Source organism: Gallus gallus, chromosome 5, assembly GCF_016699485.2.
Source record: "Gallus gallus isolate bGalGal1 chromosome 5, bGalGal1.mat.broiler.GRCg7b, whole genome shotgun sequence".
Lineage (NCBI taxonomy): Eukaryota > Metazoa > Chordata > Aves > Galliformes > Phasianidae > Gallus > Gallus gallus.
In genome coordinates, this window is record NC_052536.1 from 47,169,207 (window position 1) to 47,191,220 (window position 22,014).

The 22,014-nt window shown below is 37.7% G+C and overlaps 3 long non-coding RNA genes across 4 annotated transcripts in view; 1 reads left to right on the plus strand and 2 right to left on the minus strand.

Annotated features, from left to right (window-relative positions):
- The window catches only part of LOC107053546, a 28,421-nt gene extending 9,548 nt beyond the window's left edge, over positions 1-18,873 (plus strand). Inside the window, exons 3-7 of one of the 2 annotated variants that reach the window (XR_005860208.2) lie at positions 3,285-7,056; positions 8,157-8,351; positions 9,313-9,503; positions 16,948-17,074; positions 17,162-18,873. This is a non-coding gene — a long non-coding RNA (uncharacterized LOC107053546). Of the gene's footprint in view, positions 1-3,284; positions 7,057-8,156; positions 8,352-9,312; positions 9,504-16,947 lie in introns of both variants that reach the window. The other variant, XR_005860207.2, reaches the window with a different exon arrangement.
- Positions 1-22,014, minus strand: part of LOC121110906 — an 87,329-nt gene that overhangs the window by 59,563 nt on the left and 5,752 nt on the right. The window lies entirely within an intron of this gene.
- On the minus strand, positions 1,697-8,164 carry LOC121110907. The gene is made up of 3 exons (XR_005860210.2): positions 7,991-8,164; positions 5,613-5,709; positions 1,697-2,051 (listed from the first exon to the last, which is right to left on the minus strand). It is a non-coding gene; the product is annotated as an uncharacterized LOC121110907 (long non-coding RNA).

Consider the following 22,014-nt stretch of genomic DNA (forward strand, 5'->3'; position numbering starts at 1 on the left):
TAACAAACTGATATACATGTGTCTATCCTATCAGGATTGTGTCCAGACTGCTTTATATAGGTATGAAAAAAGTTGATAAGATAGGAAATAATTTTCCCCAGTATTGCTTTAGAGGTATTCTCACTTAACAACAATAGATGCACTGAAATGAGCATTCCTACGGGTCTCTCCTAACCTGAACTCTATCAAGACTTTTTTCTGTGGTCACCATCACAGCCCAATGGGAATCAGAGTTTATCCCAGCACACGAAGAATGAGTGCTGTCCTGATTTCTAGTGATATAGAGTTAATTCTCTTCGCAGTGGCTGGTGTGGTGCTGTGTTTTGGATCTAGGGGGAAAATTATGTTGATAACATACCGATGTTTTAGTTGTTACGGAGAAGTGCTTACACAGTGTCAAGAACCCTCCAGCTTCTCACTCTGCCCTGCTGGCAAGGAGGCTGGGAGAGCACAAGAACTGGGAGGCAGTACAGCCAGCACAGGTGACAGCAACTGTCTTTATCTCAATCCACAAATTTTGTCTATTTCCTGATTCTCTCCCCCATCCCACTGGGGAGCAGTACGTGAACTGCTGTGTGGTGCTTATCTGCCTGCCAGGTTAAACCACAAGTGCCAGTGTGATTTTCAGACAAACTAGATTTTCTCTGACCTATTTAGCTCTCAAAGGAATGTTTCTGTAAGTGTCCGTGTAATTCCAGTAGTGCCCTAAAAACCATCATTTTGTTTGATTTTAAGATGCCACATTAAAAAAAAAAACTCAAGGAGCTGTCTGGCAGGCATGAGATTTTTAAAAATTTACCATCCTGTCACCACTTGCATTAGATTCTATGCTATTACCATGATCAGCATCCCTCTTTTCAACTTGTATGTGTAAATAGAATCAGTCAAAATCACACACTTAATACCAGTGGTGTGCCTTGTATAAATAAGATACTGATAGATTTCATTCAACACCTCCCTTAATTTTGGCCTCGTTATTTATTTATAAATACAAGCATCCTTTGTTTCTACTTGGTCACAGCCTCCGCTCTTGACTTTGGGTAATAAGAAATCGCCAGACTGGGCCTATGCAAATCTCCTTCTTTGTCCACCAAATTAGCACAATATATTAATGCTAAAACTTCAATTCAGTGACCACGTTCTATAGGCTTAAAATGAAGATATAGGCTTGAAGTGAAGCATACACTAAATCACTCTGTTGAAACATCATTTATATAAAATAATGAAAATTTCACTAAGATAAATAAATAGACAGGGACTGAAAATGGAGGGAGCCCTAATTTATATTTGTATATCTAAATTGATACACACAGTCTTGCTAAATAATATTTATGTACATTTGCATGCACATCTACACAAAGGACATCTTTAATTCAGCTGTGTAAGCAAAATATTATGTAGTATACCTAGTATATGTAGTATAAAATTACCATTGGTCCTAAAACTTAGAAAATTCAGAATAGGGTCTACAAAGTCCCATCTCCCTTGCTGCTTCTAGGACAGACAACCTAACTGCTAGGTATACTTGAACTGATTTAAACATTATTCAGATATTAAAAAAGGAAATGTAACAAAACTTTTCAGGCCACATCTTCTAGACTCATAGACACTCTATGAAACAGAAAACAGGAAAATGTAAGAGATTACACATGGTTGTACCAAAACCACAGCCAACATTTGCATATTACATCTGTTTATTAGCCAGACAGCACTTGGTCCGGTCCAAGATGTGGTCAGCTTTAGGATTAAGATTTACTGAAACAAGTTTCCCAGGATTCATTGCAGCCCTATAGCCTCAGGCTGTGATAATGTGAAATTCTGGTAATTAAATAGGATGGGGCTCAGCTACTAAATGGAGAAGAGGTCTCAGGAGAAGCCAAGGTTACTGCAAAATATTTGACTGTTTTTCAGTTCATGGTGGTTTGCACCTTCTTGTTTCTCTGAGGCACTGGCACGTCCACAGTCTGTGGTTTCCCTGTTCTGACTGCAACAGGGCAAGAGAGATTCCTCATCACTGGTTCGTGCTTCAAGGCCTCACAAACTCACCCAGCCTGGCAGCAAGATCAGAACGGGGAACAAATGAATGAATATCAGATTATTCAATATGAGTACATCATTCAGAGATTCCCATTGAATACAATAATTCACTGTTCAGGAGCTACCATACTCCTCTATGCATTCACCTGTGTTTCAGTGATGAGTAGGGATTTCTCTTGGTGCATGTCAGGAATAACTATCTTATTATCTGTCACTGAAATATTTTTCTTTGAATATTATTTGTATGCTTTCTGCTTGCAACTTTTCCCAGCTCATGTCCCAGCATGAATCCTCAGAAATTAAGTAAATATTTTTATTTTGCTCCTCCAGTGCATGATAAAGGTCATATTAAAGTAATTCTGTAATAAAGTATGATGTACAGTAAAACCACCTTTTCTAAAAATTTCATTTCTGAACTTTGTGAAGCACAGAATAGTTTCCACAACCCTTCTGAACCTCCCTTAGCTTTCTACACACACTCTGATCACAGATTCTACAATATAAAAAAAATAGTTAGATGTTTTCCTTAGGTGTTTAGCTCCTTAAGTCAAGATAGCATGTTAGAATCTAAGCTTTTCTCATTTCAAATTAATTTCACCCCTGCAACTGCAGAGATCTTTAAAGTATGTCCTACTTACATTGCAAACTCCAGAAGCAAAAAGAAGTAAAAAATGAATATGTAAATATATATATATCCTTGTCTCATGGCACCTAAAACAGGCTCCAGGTTTTGATTGTAATGTGGTTTATTTTGAGAAAAATTATGTGAGCATCAGCAACGTATTTAAACATTTAACTGATATGTATGGCTTCCATTCAGACACATGATAGTCACTTAGCTGCTGTAAAGAAGTAGATTATAAAATAAAAATGCATTGTATAGTATATATTCTTCTTTTTGTACCCAGGATGTCACCATCTTGCAACTCAACGTAAGCACTCTGAGGCCAGAGCTCAGCATCTGAGCTTTGTATTTTCTCACACAGCTCTCTCTCTCAGACACATGCAAACAACCGCTGTAATTGGTATAAACTGCTTGTGCCAGGCACTACACATTGAGAGCTCAAGAACAGAAAACTGTAACACAGTTCTGACTTCCGGCAATGTAAAGCAAAACATGAATCAGTTTGAAACTCTCCACAAGGCTTTAACCAGAAACCCAAATCTTGAAACTTGACTACAGATAGGAGGGTATCATGTAAATTAGGGTAAATGCTTTCGCTCAGCCCCACGTTCTGCATTCACAGGTCAAGCTATGAAGTGACCACCTGACTGATGCACACAAGAAATGGAGGGCAGCAAGCCTGCACGAGATGGCCCCATCAAAAATGAACCACATATGCAAAGCCAGCATGTACATTAAGTTCGCGCTGACAAGCTGCAGCTGGTTTCAGGTACACCAGTCGATGAAGTCTACCAGGATGTGGTCAACAATATAGTAAGCTACACATAGTATGACTTTCCCCACAGGTCTTTGCAGCAAACCCACAGCTTTTTTGGAGGTAACTTCACTGCACAGCTTTCAACCTACTGGATAAATTGTAATGGTTATTCACTGTTGGTACAGTAGCTATTTCTATTCTTGAGCTCATGTCATTTATTTTCTTTCTTTCTTTCCTAAATGTCTGAAAGTGTAAAATAATACTTGATGTGTAGTTAGATACCTTTTGGGTATAAAACTTCAAAGAAGGTGAAGTAATGAAGAAAACATAATAATCAAAGTTCCCACTTAGATTTATTACTTATTATTCCTATGAATATTTTTCAATTTTTAGAATGCATGCCATATAGAAAAAAACTGTGAAGCTTTCAGTTTTTAGCCCTCCATTTATTAACAGTAGTTCCATTCAACGTCCATGAACAGCATATGTAATTTTAGTGAAATCTATAAGCAATTAAGTTTATTTAGCATTCAAAGGTCTGCTAGAAGTTTTCAGTTTTCACAATGATCAAACGCAGGTTTTCTGTTTTGAATTATGACCAAATGACTAAGACCCAAGAAATTTACCTATCGTGCACTTCAGTAAGGACTTCACTCTGTCCTAGGCATCCAGTAAAATACAGCAGGATGTACAAGACATAAATAAGCAGAGTCACAGCCAATGTGATCTTTGTTCTTTCTCTTTATTCTGATTCATATTTGCTTATTGCTATATCTAACTATGCATCTAGGTAGAGTCATAAGATTGCCACCCAATTATTTTATGGTAAGACTATTTAAATGGTGGACTGTTCTCTGTGATAAGGCACACACCATACTCTCTCAATTAAATCAGAACAGAGCATTTGATAAAGATCTGTGATAACTTTACCACACACTGTCATAACTTTACCTATTTGTGTCAATGTTTGCTGGACACAGACAGTTTATGGGAAAACATCAGTTAGACCATTTGGATGCCTTTGAGAGCTTCCTAGGGCTCTGGGTGAAACTCATGATTAATCTGCACTGTAGCTCTTTCTTTCAAAAGTCAAGCCTCTTTTATTTTTCTTTGGGGAGGGGAGTGGTGAAGAAAGGGACTTAGATTTTAGCTAGCAAGTGGCATTTTTATGGATGATTTCATAAAGAGCCACGCAAAAGGATTAAATGCAAATCTTGTCAGAGAACTGATGAGCATTTGTAAAAATAGACAGTATTTGGATTCAGATATTTGTGAAAGGTATTTAAAGCATCACAATACATTTTTTCAGCTGAGCAAGTATTCAGACTGGAACCACACAAGGTAAATTTAGAGATTTCCATATGTGATCCACAGAACACAGGTCTACAATTCTGTTTCTAGACCTGGAGATCCAGTGTCAACTCTGAGGTCAACCAAGTGTTGAACCATGCAGTAGCTATTCCTTCAGTGAGGTTCAAGAAAGTCTGTGACTTCCCTCTGCTCCACAAAGTTGTCAGTTTTCAAAAAATCTGCAAGAACTACATACCTTCAAGATCTTTGCCTCCCTCTCAATTTGCTTTTGTTTAGTCAACCTTTTCTAAACATACTAATGTAATGTACTGTTCACACATACAAGAAATGTAATTATTATTTCCCTTCTCAGCAAACCAGGCTATAAACCTTAGAAAATAAGCCTTTGAGATTCTTCCAGACTTCCAGTATTAAGCGTAGTGTTGTCTCATAGTGTATACAACCCCCACTGTTTTGCACAGAACAATTGATTTGTGAGAAGAGTATCTAGTAATTAGTTGTTTTTTTAACAGTCATGCCATTTGACATATTAAACGTTGTGCATTACTTAAACAATAGAGTAGAAATATCAATAGTCTGGTGCCACTGGGTATGACTCTTTTCCATTAGAGTGCATATATGTGTGAGACTGTGAATGGTGAGTAATAGAGGACTATGTTTCTTTATGATGTATCTGATGAAGTCAGCGCTAACTTCCAATACAACAGATATCTGGAGCTAGACAAATATATCAGGATTTTAGTTATCTTTCTAGGGCTCGATCAGAGGCTGATTTTCAGGTTTAATAAGAAATTAACTGGATTTTATGCTAAGAGATACCTTAAGCCAAACCTTCCCTACCCTTTACCTCACTGACAACAGCTCAGGAGTAGTTTTCCTTACTTTGGACTCTCTGTGATGCTGACGGCAAGGGTTATTTTGGGTCTCTGTTGTTCCTGTTTTCCCTTTTCTTTTTCTTCTTCCAGTGTTGCTATTTAGCCTGGAGAAAAGATGACGTAAGGGAGAACTAAACCCTCTGTGAAGGTTTTTGAGAAGATGGAGCCAAACTCTTCACAGCAGGTCAAGAAGAGGCATACAGATATACTGAAATGCAACCTGCACCCCTAGAGGTTTCCATTATAGCCCCCTGGACAAAGCTCTAACCTGGTCTGAATTCAGTGGCCAGGCTTTGAACAGAATGCTGGACTAGAGTCATCCTAAGATTGCTTCAAACCAGAATTATTCAGCTGAGTTATTCAATCATTTTAAGATTCTATGATTGTCTTTTAAATTCTCTCCCTGTATGAAGATATATCTGGAAGCACTGACTTGTTATAAGATGTTGATCTGAAGAATGATCATAAGCAGTCATTACCAGGATTTGTCATTGATGATGCTGTAATAAAGTTTTGAGTCTGAATGTGTTCATTCAAATAGTTGCAATGATATGTAATGTCATATGTAAAAATAGAGCCTTGCTTAGTAGTTCCTCACTTAGTTTTGGTCTGTAGCTTACTTGATAAACTACCCTGGACACAAGCTGTCCCTGGGGTCCCTAATAGTGCTGTTAGGTTTCATGGCTTCTTAGGCCATCAGTCCTGTAACTGTTAAATGTTACTCTAAGTTTATAGAAGTGAGAAGGAAATGAACTGTACACATTTCAGCTCCCTAAGTCTTCTAGATGATCATACATTTGTTTGAGGATCATTAGATTCATTGAGACCCCACCTGGCTTTGGGTAATTTCTTTAAAACTATCATATTACTGGTAGAACTTGCTTTCAATAAGGTTTTTGTATTATGGGGAAGTTATTTACAACCTTGGTGGGTTCCCCTTTGAAGTCATTTGTCTTGTTGAGAGGGGAAGTGGAGCTGGCCTTTGAAGAGTCTCATTTCATCTTGGATCTCTCACTTTGAAGTACACTTTACCCTGTGGGCATACCCTGTGGAAAATCTCTCATTGTTCATGGGTCTCCTAAGAAAATATTCCCTAGAGGCACACTTCCCTGAAGAATAATTTACCTTGGAGATATGTGCAGTGATGTATTTTTCATCCTTGCCAACAGCAGACAGAGTCTAGTTATACCAACCGCTCAAATTATTTTATAGAGAAAATATAGGTGATTGTTAGTAGAATATATAGAGGACAGTTGCATAGTGTGTACAACATCCAAATCTTGATAAACTCAACTTACTTCCTTAATGCTACTGAAAAAAAAAATATAAGGTATTTCAGTACCAACACTCTGTCCTTAGACATCCTTAATTATTTGAATACTTTAACGCTGAGGCCTTCTCATTCTTATCTTTTTAGGTGAAAAATTCTCTGAGAGCCTGAAGAAAAAACTGTGAGTTATTTTCAGATGTGATGGTTTTGAAAGATAGCCACTGTAACTGTGATAAAAACAAAGAGAATGTACATTTTCACATTAAAGAATTTTCACTATTTTTAATAGAATTTCAATAAGCAGAAAAGTAAACCTTCTTTATGGCTCAGTGTTCATTGAGGTCTAGTACTTCAGTGAGGTTGGAAACTACAAATTAGGAACATAAACACAAACAAACAGCCACACCTATGGTCCATAAAAGCTTTTCAACCATTAAAGCAACACTACTTCTGCTATATCCTGCCATTTCCTAATTTCAAAGGCATAATAAAGGATAATTGCTATGCATACAGGATCAGCTCTAGGCTAACCAAAACAAGCAGCAAACTTGAACAACAAATTTCCAGAACAGAACAACTGCCATGGCACTACTCCTTGTTTTGCTTATACCACAGCCTTAGAAATCTAGATTTACTGCTGCAGCTGCATTGAGGTGCGTGGGATGCAGTGATGAGTACAAGTCGGAGTTCTCCCAGAGGCAGAAATCATTGCCCCAGGACTTCTAATACCCCCAACAGCAGAAAGAGCTGAGAATCTGAACTTGCATGACTTTTCTTGGTGCCTTATTCTTGGCTCTTTTACGCTGCAGGAATGACCTATTTCTGGTCATGTCCTACAACTTACTCTGAAAGTATGTAGTGTTGGAAGCCTAGAACTGACATAGTACTCCAGATGTAGTCTATACTAACAATAAACCTACCATTCTACAGACAGTGTGGGTTGTTCAGAAAATCTATGTTAGATTCAGGATTGTTGCATAAATATCAGATTAAATTCTCACATTTCATTCTGAATGCTAAGAGAACACTCAGTGGATTGCAGTGGATATTATAGCATGCACAGTGTGCAGTTTGTTTATATATATAAAAGCACGTATTTATAAAACTTCTATTACCTCTGAAAATAGAGGATTCTGACTGGAGATAAGAGCTCAAACTATTTGAGTGCTTCTTTTAAAATTATGTAACTGATTTGGGTACAGATAGTATGATATTTCCCATTGCACTATATTTAAGTATTAATGGATTTTTCCTATGAAATCTCTATCTCTCTTCTGCAAGGCAACCTTTGACCATCTTACTTGTTTGATATTATGGCCCTTTCCATGGCAACAGATTGTGATGTCATGCATGGACAGATTATGAGGTCAAAAATTGCCCAGGATGGAGCCAGGGGAGGATGTAGGAAAGATTCTGGAACTACGTAAATATATTTCAAAGTATTCAAAAGAAGTGGAAAACACACTTACATTAAAGGTAATAATTGTTTAAAATAACTTTTCAAAGAGGCTTTGTGGTTGCGTCAACCCTAATAGAAGTAATAGTAATAGCAATTGAGATTGCGATAGTGATAGCAATAATCCTGTTAACAACAATAATAAAAATGTGAGAACTGTCAGTGCTATGAGTTTCAGATCTTTTGCTCACATAATATTCTTTTCATCGTATCCTATGAATAAATTAAAAAAAAATCAACAGTGGAATATGAACTAATAAACAATGGATATACAGAACATAATAGAATCACAGAAGGAGGCTGCCAGGGACCTCTGGTTTCATCTGCTTCAGCCCCTACTCCAGCAGAAACATTCAGAACAGGGTGCCCAAGATCACATCCAGGCAGCTCTTGAAGAGCTCCCAGCCTCTCTGGGCAATCTGTGCCTGTGCTCAGTCACCTACATTGTAAAGAAGTGATTCCTGATGTTTAGACGGAATCTCTTGTGTTCCTCTCTTTTCTTGTTTTCACATCAAAAGAGAGATGTTGGTTTCATCTTTTTTCCTCCTCAAAGTATTCAGATTTGGGGTTTCAGTTTGGCGTTTTTTGGAGAATGTTTTTTTTTTCCATACATGAATTCAAACTATTGTGGTGATATGTTCACATACAGGGTTTTTACTCTATTCCATCATCAAATGCTTGTTGAGCATTGGTTGTAGAATTCTTGACAAATAAATTTCTCCTGCAGGCTGAGATTTTCCATATATGTCTATTCATTTATCATTTGATAAAATTTAATAAGTTACAAAGAATCATTTAGGGCATGAGAAAATAGCCTGAAGTTGTGATAGGGAAGCTTTAGATTAGATGTCAGGGAGAAATTATTGACTTCTATGATTCTATGATTTCTTTTAACTCTCTCCATGTTTAGTCTAGAATACCATCCTCTGAAATACACCTGCTGATAAATGTAATTATACCTATATATTCCTTTTCATGCAGGTATCAAAAGCATCAAACCACAAGGAAGGTGCTTATCATAAACTCAGATTACAAATGGCAAAATCAAGGCACAGGATATTTTTTCTGCTTTGCACAGGAAAAAATGCTTTCAACAATTTGAAAATAATCTTCCACGTGTATAGCAAACCAAGACTCTGTTCTACCCATTTACAGAAGGAGATATTAATACAGTAAGTACTGAATTGCATTAACTGTAGTTTTGAGTGTGAAAAGACAACAAGCTAGCTTGTAATTGATGATTCAAGTCAGAACATAACATGAGACATCAGGTAAACTATCCTTTTATAGACCTGGAGGCTACCAGGTCTCTTAGACTTCACCTTGATTTGCCTTTTCTCCTTGTTAACAGAGATAAAACAGCTGGAAAATAGGAAGCTGAAGGCCATCCTTCTTCAGTTTCCATATTCTTCTGTTTCATACATTCATCTCTACATACTTAGGTCCCACCTACACAATGATGCACATAGATGTAAAACAAAAACAAAAGCAAAAACAAAAACAACCAAAAAAACCCATTCTCTGCCTTGTTTCTTTTCATGGATAGACTGCCCCAATGGTTAATATGATCATGATTTTGTCAAATTTATCTAACTAAACTGAGCACTATTTAAGAAAAGGACACTCAGACATAATAGCAGCCTTTGTACAGGTTGTTAATGTGTTTGATTTTAAAAGAATTCTCTCAAATTCAGCACATAATAGGGATATTGGGAGATATCTATTCAACAAAGAGCAACACAAAATTAATTCTGGAACTAATTTCTGTAGGATGTTGTGAGATCCAAAAGTATAAGAATACTCAAAAGGATGGTGCAATCATGAACTTTTTAAAATAAATCTAATCACAGTCTCCACTTGAAGAAGTATTTAAATTGCTGGTTGCATGAACCTGGAAGGGTACACTGGGAGAGGAATCATTCCGTATTTACATGTTTTCTTATATTTTTCTCCTGGGCGTGTACTATTGGCTCCCACTGGGCAGAGAATACTGGGCTAGGTGGTCTGCCTAAGGATGTAAACTCTTGTGTTGACACTGGCTTCAGTAACTGCTGAAAATTCTGAAATCAAAGGATTAGAACTATGCTTGATTGTACTTTCATAATAAAGCCCATCCTTCTTAAATAAAGAGATAAAGAGATCACCAAGTTCCAATGGACTCAGATTTATACTGTGTCTATAAACATAACATTGTTTACATCTTTCATTTATGATATTTCAACTAAAGTTGTTATAAAACTGCTCTGCTTTTGCGCTATGTCATAAAATGGAAGCATATATTACATTAAGTAGTAAGGAACTGTATCTCATTTAAAACACATAACCACATAATTTCATTGATATATATCTATAGATATATATCTATGAACAATGAAATTGCCCCAAAATTAAAACCCTCCTGGCAGTGTATTTGTAAACACAATCAGCCCATAATCCAATAAAGAGACTCTGCTTTGAATTAATGTGAATTGCTTCTCTATTCTGCCTTTACAAATATAACTTTTCATCTGAACTTCCTCACTCCCTCTCTTTGTTTCACTAAAAATAATTGTAGTGATTTTCTTTCTCACTTGTAAACAGCAGAGGAAACATTTGAAAAGTAGAATAAAATGGAGCTGAGAAAGAAAAAAAAAAGGTTACAAAATAAAAGAAGCAGATATAATTTCTTTTATACCTGCAAATAGAAAAAGCAAATCTAATTTCTCAGAACTTCTGGCATGAAATACTTTGCATTTTAAAAAGAAACCATCACTTCAATCATTTTTATGATTCTGATAATGAAAATGAAAGCTAGATTGTTAAATGGAAAGTGCAATAATTTTATATACACATAAAAAAGAAACTATTTCTTTAATTTTGATAATTTAAAACAAAATTTTCCAAATGACAACCTTTTAGTTATAATTCATTAACCTTCAAGTGACAATATTTGGTACAAAAGAAAATCTTAAGATATATGAAGACAAATGAAATACTTAGAGGTTAATCCTTGAACAAGACAGAAATTCAAAGGGAGATTATTTGCTTGTAATATTTACTGAACACAGTTTAAAAAAAAAAAAAACAAAAAAAAAAAGAAAGAAAAGGAAAGCAAGATATTATTCTCAATACCAGCTGCACAGAATATGGAAGGTAAATTGAAGACTGATATGCCTGAAACATTCAACTACAAGATCTTCTGTCTACACAGTATGTGCTTTTCCTCATGTTTCCAGAACGCTGGTGATAATGAAAACAGTTTGGGGAAACTATTAAGAAAATTTAACATATTTCTGAGAATTTTTATTTTTGTATCAGAAAGCTGAAGGAACATTTTCTAATAAATTTGTAGTCAGCTATTAAACTTTGTCTGCTAGACACAATATCTATATAGAGCAGATGGTATCAATTCCAGCTTCCTGACTGGTGCTAGTGCAATTTTTACTTGTTTTCTCAACTGAATGTTACTTATCTGTTCTTCCTATGCCAGTGGATTCAAAAATAAAATCTGCTTGAGTGGATACATGATGGGTGTTTCTCAAGCTGCAAAGAAATCACCTTATCAAAGAATGGTTAAGGTTGGCAGGGACCTCTGGAGGTCATCTGGTCCTACAGCTCTACTCAACCTAGAGTAAGTTGACCAAAAGAATGTCCAAATTACTCATGAAGATCTCCAAGGAGTAGATTCCAGTACCTCCCTGGGCAGCCTGTACCAGTGCTCAGTCACCTACAAAGTAAAAAAGTGCTTCTTGATGCTTAGATGGAACATCTTGCGTTCTACTTTGTGCCACTTGCCTCTTGTCCTGTCACTGGGCACCACTGAAAGACCATGGCTCCATCTGCACTGCATCCTCTTTTCAGACATTTGTACACATGTCCCTCCAAGCATCTTCTTCTCCAGGCTGAACAGCTCCAACTCTTCCAGCTTCTCCTCACAGGAGAGGTGCTCCAGTTCCTTGGTCGTCTTGGTTGGACTTCCAGTATGTACATGTCTCTCTTGTACTGCTGAGCCCAGAACTGGTCTCCAGGTGTGGCCTCATCAATGCTGAGTAGAGAGGAAAGATAATCTCTCTTGATCTGCTGGTGATACTTTGCATAAAGCAGCCAGGAATACTATTAGCCTTCTTAACAGCAAGATCACATTGTTGTGTCACATTCAACCTGGTGTCCACCAGGATCCCCAGGTCCTTTTCTGCATAGCGGTTTTCTAGATGGGTAGCCCTACTGCATGTACTGCATGTGCCTGGGGTTGTTCCTTCTCAGGTGCAGAAATACTTGTTTGTCTCAGTGATCTCAGTCATTTCAGCTGTGATATTAACTCAGAAAAGCCACACAAGACCTTGAAGAGTGATGATGGGAGAAGGTGTAAGGACTGTTGGAATTCTACATTGTTTTTCCATCACACAGAGGGAGGACAGACAGAGGACAGACAAGGAACACTCATGGAGGAATTCAAGGTGTTAGACAATCAGGTAAAAGGATAAGGCTGTGGGAACTGAGGACTCAAAGATGGCAGATACAAAAAGCCCAGAATTTAGAAAAGAATTGGAAGATTTCGGAATGTCTTATGTCTCTGTGCTCTTAACTGGCTCTGAATGTGGGGCTAATACAACTTTTCTCCATAAATGTACTGCTTACAAATGGGCGGCAGGATCTGCTAAGCAAACTATGTATCTTCAGCATTGTGTAAGAAAATGGTACACAGTGTCAAGTACTGAAAAGCATAGCATATCTGATGTCAGCAAGGAAATCTCTAAATTTTGGAAGTGGTTTCCTAAATCAGATCAGAGTCCACAGGGCCATTCCACAGGACCTAACCACTGGATACCCTCAGGGCAGGCTGCTTGAGCTGGAGGCCTGAATGAAGTGCTTGGCTGTATAGTTCATACTAAAGGAGGTACCCATGGAAGCACACCTAGCACAGGGTGAATGTGCACAGACTGCAGTACATCAGTGTCAGTCAAGACAGCACTGCATTTTTCAGTCTACCTTTTGGTTTGCCTATTTCAAAGAGAGGCTTCATGCTTACCACCACTGAGAACAGAGCACACAGCAGGCACTCCTGCACCTGACACCATGTCAAGCAGGAGTAATCACATTCCCTGGAAACTGTCTGTGTCCCACAAGACCACAAAGAAGCCTTTTGCTTCCCATCAGCTCATGCCAGCTCGTGGCCATGCGTCCATGGCAGGCCAGCCAAAGGTTTTCCCAGGCTCCCCATCCCAATGACTGAGGACCCCAAGGAACATCTTCACTCTCCTGCTTCTCCCTCTAGAGTCAGTAACCCTCCCTCTTCTCCCGGTGGCTCCAGATCAGAGACGGACTGTTTCTTTAAACCCTCCAGCTTAGATTGGTTGCAGGCCTCCGGGAGCCTGTGGCCAAAACTAAAGCCAGGGACAATTCCTGAACAAGTAAGCTCACAATGCCCTGTTTATTTATACAGCACAAATGATTGAAATCATTATGCCTCAGACTAGCGGGACCTATTTATACACAAAATGTTAAGATGAGCAATATAGCAGGGCTCTCTACCACTTCACAACAAGCGCCAGCCCCATCCCCCCATCTCCACTATAAAGCTCTGGGGCCCTTCTGACTTGCCACATGAAAGATGCATTCCTCGCCTGTTAAATTAAAATCTAATCATATTCTGCAGTAAACAAGGCACAAAGAACACTCTCAGAATTATGGGATGAAAACCAGCAACACCAAGGGCCAAACTCACCCCTCAGATCTATCCTACAGCTCTTCTGACAAGTGCGATCAGTTAAATGTTTGAGCACTTGACAACAGCCACTCGACCAGACGTTTGATCTGCCTGGTATTCCACCCTCCTCCATAAATTACAGATCTTCAGATCAACATGTCCTCCATATTTGTGATGGCTGATCTCCAACAGAGAGAAGGCTTGGGAAGAAGTGGATATTTCTCTCAAAACAAATTACTTTTATGTTTCTGTCTATACAAACTAGATCTGGAACTACTTAAATGGGCATCAATTGCATTTGGAGCCTTGGAATAATAACTTTTGCTTTTCATTCTCCTCAAGCACTCATCCAACCTAAACAAAATGCGAGATCTAAACAGCAGTCTCACATTTAGGTGCCATTTGACTCACAGCAGCACCCTTTGACTCTTGAAATAATCATATGACAGCATAGCAACCCACATGCCTCGTGACAAGATCATGGCTGCAGTTGAGAGATGGTGGTGCATCTCACATGGGCTAGCTTTTTAAACTGTTCCATTTTCCCCTGAGGATAGGCCCCTTACAGACGATATGAATCAAAAGTGTAGAATGATTATTTGCGCTGTATACTTTTTATAGTCTTAACAGTTTACTTAAGTATGGTAATCATAATGTTTCCTCAATATGATTAGAATTTAAGAATTTACAGGTCTTAGCACCTCTACGGTTCTTTGGATTTTTCTCTCCAGAGTAGCGAATGAACGTTAACTAATTGCTCTTCAGAAAAACACTTTTATTATCATGATTTTATGAAGTGGAAACCAAGAGGTTAAGTAACTTGCCTGAAGTCATTCAATAAGTTGTGAGGGGATTAAAATTTAGGAGTTCCTGGCTGCCAGCCCTGCTTTTCGACCACTGGACTACTCTGCTTCTTATTATAAGAATTTAATTTACTTGGCAGAGAATGCACCTTTCAACATGGTAAGCCATATATTGCCATTCTAATGGAGCTAAAGAAAGGTGAGAGGGCCAGTAGATCTCATTGTGAACTAATGAAGAGTCAAATCACTGTGGTTCTGTTTAAAAGTCTCGATCTAATAGAACGTTTCTTCCACTCTACAAAAGACAACCACTGTTTCAAAATATGGATGTTGACACATAAGCATCTGAATTTCTACTGAGCCGCCACATGAAAGGAACTGAAATCTAAGTAAAGTGACATAGCCACATCCCTCTTGTATTTTAATATTTTCTACATATTTCTTTCAAACTCACTGAGTTGTTTGACACCTAGGCACAAGAACATGTGTTTTTCACCTATCCTGGTGGAAAAAAAAATCTTATTCTTGCCATAGTTCATTCTATGATATTCTTCTTTTGAAACTACTCCTTTTTTTTAGAGTAGACTTTAAAAAAAGAAGCTAAAGATCTAATAATAGAGACAAGAGTGCATGTGTGTGTATGTGCATGAAGTCAGCAAGTAGACAACTAGACATTTTTTCATGTAGCCATTTTTCATAGGCTAATTTACCAGTTAAGTTCTACAAGTTGTGAAAATCAGTGGTCACCATATGGAAACAACAAAAGCAGCAAATTAGTGTGTGTACTTGAGAGACACTATTTGAGGTAAACTCAGGGATTTCCTATATATTCATCCCTCCTGTATTAGACCCCCCAGTGAAAAGTATGCTCATGGGGAATTCATATACATCCGGATGAGATTTGTCTACGTTGCATCCCAATTTGCTTTTATTTTTGATATGCTTTTATTTTTATTTTTTTTTATATGCTTTTATTTTTCTGCGGAAGTATTGCCAAAATGCATAGGCAGAAAGGCAAAAGAAAGAAGTGGAAAAACGGCAGTAGTGAACATTATGATGATGTCTTGATGTAACGAATAAAATCTGTCTCTAAACACAGATTGGTTCCTGTAACAGAAAATGAGCAAAGTGACACAAATCCATGAAAAGAAAGCTTACTGACATTAGCAGGAGAAAAACCTTGATGATACAAGGCACATTAAAAATAGTGAGGAAAAAGATTTAGAACTTGATAATATGAATGAAATTTTATACAAGAGGTTTAAATTTGCAATACTGAGGAAAGCAGTCATTACTGAAAACTGGTTCCAAAAAGTAAAAATCACAGTTAAATTCACATAACAAGAGAACACATGCAGCAAGATTTTTTATTTTTGTGTACAGTAAGTATGCACATGCTTGACAAAACTTGGTAAAATTTATTTGCTTTAACTCCATAAAGTTTTATTTACACCTCACTTCATTTAAACTGTTACGTTTCTTTAAACGTGTGTTACTTGATTAATTATTGTATTATTTTATACATCATGTTATTATACTTAGTGGTGCTCAGCAATTATAGGCACCTAGACAACACAAAACTGTTTGCTCTCCCAAATCTCTACTCTACATTCACATGTACAGAAAGGAAACCTATGTCTGAACTACATTTTTAGCACTGGGCAGCTGCCAAAAAACTGGCACAAGTGACATTGTGCCAAAAATCTCTTCCTCAGCTATAACTGGGAGTTTGCTGAAAGCAAGGACTCATTCCCTCCATACTCAAAATGCCTATTCCAGAAGTATTAAGAGTCCTAACAGGTTTCTGAGAAGATCTGTGGAAGGAATGTTTTAGAAGAAAAATTAACTGCCTTCCCTCTTGAGGGAGATCCCAAGAATCCTGCAAATCATGTGGAGATAAATGTAACCAGGCCTCAGGCATTATAATAACATTTCATATTGGGTCAGTAGTCATTGTCATGGTCAGTAAATCACAGGACAGAGGGAGAAGAATAGGTTAGACAGACAGACAGAATAACTCCTTTCCTGTTGCCCAACAGCTAATCTTTCAGGTCTGCAAATAGGTTGGACCCTTCTTTCCTCTTGTTATCTTCTCCACCTCTGGCAATTTTTTTCTGTCCTCCACAGAATGAAGAGTGAATCTGAATGAAGAGACCTTGCAATGAGGCCATCTCAAGGCTATCAAGACCACAATGCAGTTTCTCAAATTCCCTGAAGCAGAAATGCTGCCTACTTCTCTGCATTTTTCCTTTGTGTAAGGGTCTTATGCCTGTCACTTGCTAAGGTGAAGAAGAGTCTGTGAACTACTAACATCAGATTCCACCTCTGACCTTTTTTCCAGGGTTTTCTTGTCTCCAAATCTACCACTGTGGCAGAAAGTCCTAATGCTACTCCCAATCATCTTCATGTACACCATACTCTCTTGGAAATTTGATTCACAGAAATGATAAGATACGCTGGTGTCTTTACCAGGAGGATCTTCCAACAGAGCAACATAGATGAATAGAGCCAGCATGGGGGACAGTACTGACAAAGCACTTACTTTGTCTCCATATTGGATGCTGAGGCATCTAGTATTTCTAATTTAGCATTTTTGCCAGGAACTTTGAATCCAAACTCCACTTTCAACATATACATGTAAATAATTGTCAGGTTATATTCATGAAAACAAGACCAAAACTTAGACCACAGATTTTCCAGGGAAAAATGAGTGCTGCATTTCTGGCAATTAGGAGCAGTAAAGTAAACATTTAGTCACCATTGACTCATGAGCCGAAAAACACAGTAGTCAATTACAGCTTTCGGCAGCAATAATTAATATGGTGTTGATGAAAACTGTGTTTTTCACTCAACATACAAAGCTATTCCAGGTAATTAAATGTAACCTCATCTATGTGTAATTTGTCTTTAAACTGCACACGATACAGAATTTCAACCTCATATCCCTGTATTCTAAAGAGGAAATGATATAGGAACATTATCTAAAGCATATACCCAATAACCCTAACATGATTTGTTTGCATTTAAAACTATATCACACTTTATGATTAAATACCTCAGTGTGAAAAGGTTTGTAATTTAATCATTTGCAGTCTTTCTTAGATTACTTGTCATTTCTGATTTATGGAGATAGAGAGATCAATTTAAACCATATATACCACATACATGTTTGTTTTCCAGTACGTTTTAACATGCTAGGAGTTTTCCACAGACATTAAATAAGAAGAAATTAAATACTTACTAAAAGATAACTGTCGCTATTTCTGTTGTAAGACTTCTGGTATAGTGTATACTATATAGAGCAAAGAGATGTTACATGCAAAGTAGCCTTTAGCATACCTATTTGGTGTGATTTTCCAAAATGCAGGTTATCAACATTTCCCAGAGAAGAGAAGGAACCTTAAACAGTGACTTATAGAGTGTATTTATAAGCTTGAGCAATTTGGACTCCACATTTTCAGCCCAATTATTTCCAGCTATAATTGTACTGTGGGGAAAATATTCTTTTATCTCAGGAAGCTTTAATTTACTCATTCTTAGGTTTGCAGAAGCTTTTTTTTGTTTGTTTTTTTTGTTTGTTTGTTTTTGCATACTAGGCATTGAGATATTACTCTCAAAACAGTTGAAACATAGATGAGAGACTGGTTTAAATCTGAGGTGTCATTCCTACATGGCTAATACAAATTAAATATTTCATCTAAGCTATGGATTAGTTATAGGATCACAGAGTGGCTTAGGTTGTAGAGGACCTTAAAGATTATCTAGTTCAGTTCCAACCCCATGATATGGGCAGGGTTGCCAAGCACTAGATCCTAGATCAGGATTTCATCCAACCTGGCCTTGAGTAGCTTCAGAGATGAGGTATTAACTTCTGAGTAAAAAAATTCTTTCTAACATCTCATCAATCTACTCTCTTTTAGTTTAAAGTTATTCCCCTTTTTCCTGACATCAGACCATGTAAGTTGTCATTCCCCCTCCTGTTTGTAAGCTCTCTTCAAGTACTGGAAGGCCACAATGATGTCTCACTGGAGCCTTCTCTTCTCCAAGCTAAACAAGCCCAAATCCCTCAATCTTTCTTCAGTGGAGAGGTTCCCCAGCCCTTTGATCATCTTTGTAGCCCTCTTCTGGACCCGTTCCAACAGCTCCACATCCTTCCCATACTGGGGGCCCCAGGCCTGGACACAGTACTCCAGGTGGGGCCTTACAAAGGCAGAGCAGAGGTGGATAATCACTTCCCTCTCCCTGCTGGCTATCTCTCTGTTGATGCAGCCCAGGATACAGTTAGCCTTCCAGGCTGCAAGTGCATACTGCTGGTTCATGTCCAGCCTTTTGTCAGTCAGAACCCAAAGGTCCTTCTACACAGGGCAGCTCTCAATGAGTTCTTCTCCAGCCTAAATTCATATCTGGGATTTCCTTGACCCAAGTGCAGCACCTCGCACTTGGCCTCATTAAATCTCATAAGTCTCATGTGCCCACTTTCCAAGCATGTTCAGGTCCCTCTGGATGGCATACCTCAGTGCAGTGAGTGCTATCCCTATTAAATTCTTAAAACAAGTCTCCTGAAAAGAGAAATTCTTATACAATTCGAAATTAAGAAGGGTTGCTATTAACTATACCAAATACTACATACATTGTATTCTTCTTGAAACAATAATTTTGTCATCTTTTATAGTGCTAGGAGATCTTTTCCCATAACATTCTTGTAGTTTTACACTTTCTAGATAAATTGGCCTAGTATTGTACAACATAACATCTGATTAGTTGGTCTTTAGTTTTAATAATATTTCTGGTAACTGTTGGCTTCATTTAGAAAAGGCAACCAATTCTCAACTATTCACGTTATTATTTCTCCAAAATTAAATAGTATGAAAACATGACTTTTAATCCCAGTCTTCAAAGGAAAAAATAATACTATTAAAATAAACTTGGGGGTTACAAGGGGTTAGATTACTGACAGTGGGTCTGAGTTATGAGACTTACACACTTCTCTAGATTTTGGCTCACTCATTACACAAAACCCACATGACATAGGGATGTAGGGTTGCAGCAAAATTGCCACAGCTGTCAGATCTGGAGCCAGACTTGCTGATACCCAAATCTAGTGCACTGCTTTGAAGTTACTTTTTGAAGCACAGTAACAATAAGGTGGAGGTGGGTCATAATGTTCTTGGGCTAAAGTCTAGAAGTGCAGGGTCTCAAAAAGACCCTGAAATACAAAGCTGTATTCTGGAATCTCCAGATTCACCTTTGGTTTTGAGCTGTTGGTATAACTGGGCACATGTTCAAGCTATTACCACGCCATGGAATTTCTCTCTTTTAAATGAAGGATGAGATTCTCCCATGGTCACTTGATTTCTAGAATGAAAATTTTAAAGAAAAGACTAGTTAGGGCAAGTTTCATGACAAAACTATAAAAACTGGTGATACTATGAGATGAATCTTTTCAAAATTCATGAGCCTGAAAAGAAATCAGGCAAAATCCATTTGGTTTCAAATTTCACAGATGTTTGCAGCTCAGCTTCAGTTTGCCCTGAAGTTCACTGAAGTTCAGCCTTTCAAGTCATTCTCATTCAATTTATGTTTTTATTTTTCCTAAACCATATAAAACTTGGGGTGTGACATGGATTTGACATGAGCCAGGTGGTACTCAGTAGGTTTGGTGGTGCCTTGATTTGAAATTTTGAGTCTGTTATAATACGAAACAGAAAGCAAAAATTGCATCTTCCTCTGAAGCCAGAGAAGTATCACATGATCCTCCGTAAGCTAAGTGTGCTTCCTGCAGAGTTCAAGACTCACAGAAGTCCATGTTTGCTTAACTGCAAAGTGAGGTTAGCCTGTGCAGTCCCAGCATATTGCCTTACAGGAAAAGCCAATAGTCCTGGAAGCAGAGCAAAAGGAAAGGTGTGACTGGACTTTGCCACAAAGAGAGTATTTACCTATCCCAATAACACAGAGCACCATACTCTGTCCACAACACAAGATTTACTTCAGACTCCCTTCTCTATGCACAGAAATACCAATCTTACTGCTCCATCGCACTTTTGCATGGTATGGCCTAATGCTGGTCACCCATAATGAACGCAGCTTGCCTTCCAACCATAGGATGCTAAAATTTAGACAATTAAAGCATCTCCTGCTAAATTAAATTCAACAAAATGATAGCAAATAAACTACAGTGTATCATATTTCCTTTGGGTGCATTAAACAACGGTACAGCCATTCTTTGGCATCCCTCGAATAAATTCAGCTGTATTACTACAAGCACAGTTGAAGTGTAGAGGTGCTCAGACTATCTCAAATATCAAAAGCTCTCTGCTCACAGAAGCTGAAACACTCAAAATACTAAATTACCCCAAGTCATGTTAAACTGACCTGGACTCCATAGAGCCTTGTGACACCAACAAATTTCTTCTAGCACCAGTGATAAGTCAGTTAAAGCCAGATTGTATAGTTTTTACTATACAACAGATTTTAACATAGACACATCTTAAAATGTCTGAGCTCTACCATGAGTCTGATTTGCCCTTTTGACTTCATGGTCCTCGCACCACCTCCTTCTTGTAAGATCCTTTTACAGGATTTTGCGCATCTCCTAAACACTCATCCCTGATTTACTACTGTCCAAACCCTCTCATTAACCAATACTTTTATCCAGACTTACAGAGGAAGCTCTTACAACCAATACCCAATTAATCTGTATCAGCTGAGCATATCCTGATAGAAAAGGGGAGATGACCAACACATCACAACCAAGGCAGAGACAAGCATCCTTTACAGGGCAAAACAAAACTGTGACAAGTATCAATGGCCAGTCAGAAATTAAGTCGTGCCTGTATCTTTCTTCCCCTTTGGTGACTTTATTTAAATTTTACTCCTTCACTAATTATATCAGGTTGACTTAAAGGAGGAAGATCTGATAAAACTGTTAAATAAGGAAGAGGAGAGGACTACAGACAGTCTCTATTAGAAATGCATAAACAACATTTTCTCTGCCGGTATGACACTAAGAAATCTTTTTTTCATTAATTATTAAAAACATATATATTTATTACCTTTACCTACATAGCTTATGCATGTCATGCACCAAAATAAAACCTCTGTTTTTTCTGACTGCTGAAGTTAAGTAGTTGCAGAAGTTATCCTTAAGAATGAATGCAACTTATGGAAAAACACAGCTAAATTCCATGCTTAAAC